Source organism: Hesperophylax consimilis, chromosome 23 (genome assembly GCF_061612785.1).
Source record: "Hesperophylax consimilis isolate HC1 chromosome 23, BYU_Hcon_1.0, whole genome shotgun sequence".
In the NCBI taxonomy this organism is placed as follows: Eukaryota; Metazoa; Arthropoda; class Insecta; order Trichoptera; family Limnephilidae; genus Hesperophylax; species Hesperophylax consimilis.
Genome location: NC_142858.1, coordinates 1,077,036 through 1,080,695, shown reverse-complemented (window position 1 = coordinate 1,080,695; position 3,660 = coordinate 1,077,036).

Sequence of the window (3,660 nt, the reverse complement as noted above, 5' to 3'; positions counted from 1 at the left end):
AGAGATGAGAAATAATCCTTGCGTATTCGTATTCTTTTTTTTTATTTTATTTTTTTTTATTTTTATTTAAGTACATAAAACAGGCATGGTGTCCAAGAATTTACATACATGAATGTTTAAATACATAATAACAACAAAAATAGTAACAAAATGAATAAGCTAAATATGCAGAAGTAAATAACAAATAAGAATGGGTAAAAGGTAAATACAAATATGTTCATAAACGATTTGTTATTGTCACACCTGTACTGGTGAGACACTGATTAGGTAGGTACAATGTTGCTTCTCATTAAATAAAGGGTTTCATCACAATATCAACTTAATATGATTAAAGGTAATACATTTTTTTTGAAGTGTTTAAATTGGTCATTAAAAATGTCTATTACATTATTAGAGCCATGTATAATGTTATAATTTCTTAATGTTCGCGGTACAGGGGAAAAATATCCTGTATTTGTGTGGTAAGCTTTAATATAGAAAATGTCGTTCATCCTCCTTGTTGATGATTTTGATGGAATATTGATGTTAATTTGGGATAAAATGTTTGGTGTATCATAAATGTATGCATGTATAATTTTGTGTAGGAGCAGTACGTCAGAAAGTTTACGTCTGACCGTCAGTGAGTGTAGTTTGTAGTGCAAAATTCGGTCATTATATGTTCCAAATTGACCAGATAAACCTTCACGATAAGCAATTACACGGGTTAGTTTCCTTTGTATGGATTCAATCCTATAATTATGAATCTCATAATTGGGAGACCAAATTGTTGATGCATATTCGAGAATATTTTGCACAATTGATTTATATAATGTCAAAGTTAATTCTGTACTTTTAAAACAATTTGTGATTCTTAGCGTTAATCCTAATACTTGTGATGCACTTTTTGAAATTGTATCTACATGTTTATTGAAGCTAAGTGAATTCTTTCGTGAAGTTATACGATTTCTATAGACTATAATTTTCAAAATTGAAACTGATTTTAATTCCATGAAGCAATAAGTAGGTACCATGATTATTATGTATTCAAATGAACTAATTAATAATTCAGTATATGAAATTTATATTTAAATATTTGACAGAACTTGCCATTGAACATGTTGCCAAGTAACACAAAAAATTGTAAATTTCCAAGTAGATTTAGATATGTGCTGAAAACATTACATAAGTAGAAATACTCTTTGCTAGTCAAAACTATCACTCAATAGTTGTTATTTATTAGCATGAAGATTTAGTGTTATTCTAGACTATGTTTGCCAACAATAATAATCTGAATATCTTATCAGTAACAACAATCTTGTGTTTATTTATAATTAGTTATTATAATTAAAATTATATTTCACAGATTAAAGAATTGAGATAAGAATTTAGCATTCTCAGACTATAAAAATATTACCATTTGTTATTTCGGCTACTGGAATTATACCTAGCTTTCTCATTAAAAACTTATGCTTATTAGATCCATCACAAAATTTATACATAAAAATGCAAAAATCAGTCATTTTAAATACATGTAGGATAACGAAAGATTTTTTAAATATTTTGTTGAGGGATCAGTAGGATTTATAGGCTTTGTTAGGAGTTCTACCGAGCCGAACCCTCTGATATGAAAATATATGGAGTCGGTGAATTATTTTCCCACTTGATCTCTGGTGAGTTGACGGGTTGTTGTATTGTTTTGTATTTATTTTGCTTATATAATGCACTTGCATAATGTTGATTGACTAGATGATCATTTGTGGAAAAGTGTGTGGAAGAGTTTAGTTTTTCCCATGGGAAAGATTTAACCCGGACATAAAATTGGAAAAATATACATTGTAATTTAGCATGTACATCCTGTTGACAAACTTCTTAATTGTGGTTTAACGGGAAGAAACTTTGAAGAACAATAAAAAAGTCTTTTTCAAGTTAATTAATGGTGTTCATTCGAAAGGTAAAATTCTGACGTCTCAAATATCATCATATCATCATGCGTGCTAATAATTTATTCATATTATTCAACTAGCTGACATATACCCGGCGTTACTCGAATTTTCTCTACTTTCAATAAATATAATATCCATGTATTACATATATATATATAAACCTTTCGGAAGAAACTCTCAAAATGTGAAAAAACCCTATCGAACTCCCTCGCATAGTTTATAAGAACTAAGCGCACAAACACACGTACGCGGATAGTGACTTTTAGAGAAGAGCACTTCCTACATAAATTTTTCCCTCTAGAGTAGGTACTCTACTAAATCAGAATGAAAAGTACTCGTTATATGATTCCTACTCTGTTTAAACTCAAGGTCTTGATACTCTGGACGGCGAATTACCCCTAGGACCATGTTAAATTCCAAATTAATATGTCACATGTGAATAAAAATTTAATGGGCGCCAAACTAACAACATGGATTTAAAAGGAATGAGATTAAAAAGTTGCCGACGTCTAATTAACTGAACAGTTAAGTATCACTGTCAAATCGTATTCAAATTCATTTTAAAGCTCACTTGCCTAAATATAAGTAGGTACATACCTTCAATGTATTTTTCTAATAACTACCTTCTCTATGCTACAACTAACTGTTATAATTGGTATTGACTCCAAAAAATCAACAATAAATTTAAATCTCTATTCACTTTGATGACCATAAAATTTATAATTGCGAGTATTCACGTCGAATCTCACTTACAGATATGGTTAGAAGAAAACTAACTGTTACCTTCATTTTTACCCCCAAACGTTAGCGCTAACTTCAGAGGGGGGGGGGGGTGATTCTACATCAGAGGTTACGAAAGTGGTCTACATGGATCTCCAACGGGTCAATTTCTATTTAAATGTTTCAAAAGGAAACTTATGGTTTCATTAAAAATTCAGGCTCATTCAGGCGTTCCGTGAATGACATAATATACATACACATAACATAATACTAAGACGGAGGAATTTCTTATGCGATCTTTCATAAAATTGTTTTATGAGGTATTTAAATTTAGTTCATTTTGTTGTCAGAATTAATATTATATTGAAGCAAAACACTGCTCTTTTGAAGACGCCAATTATTCCAGTTTCCTGAGTTGTCCGGGATAGTGATATTAACGGTGAACATTTAAATGTACTTCACACAGACTTCAAAACTAGGTTTGAGGACTTTTTAATGTGACAAAAAGAACTGATCCGAATAAGCACTAACCCGTTACTTACCCTGCATTATAGACTACATTTATTTGTATGATGTGTAACACCTCACATAGGATCCCTTGTCTGCACAGTATCACTCGGTTGTTAGGCAGCTGAAAGAAGGGAATCTTATTACGAAAAAAAAACAAATGAAAATCGCACTTAACGTTGATAGGTTTAGGAAAATTCAATATTCGGCAGACAGGGGATCAACGGAAAAAAAATAATTCGGAAAGTTGTCTACACGGCAAAATAGTTTGGGAATCTCTGATCAAGTAAAAAAGATTAATAATATTTTCCAAATTCCAACGTTTTAGGGTAGTGTAGTATTAGTAATAATCATTGGAATTTAGAAAAAGGTAATTTATCTTTTTTACTTCTAACATCATGTACAATCACCTTCCGAAGTAAGCGCACTTTACCCCCGGACACCCTGTATATTTCAATCCTATTTAATCAATACTATTATAACCTTGAAAATAAATATATTTTAACTCCTC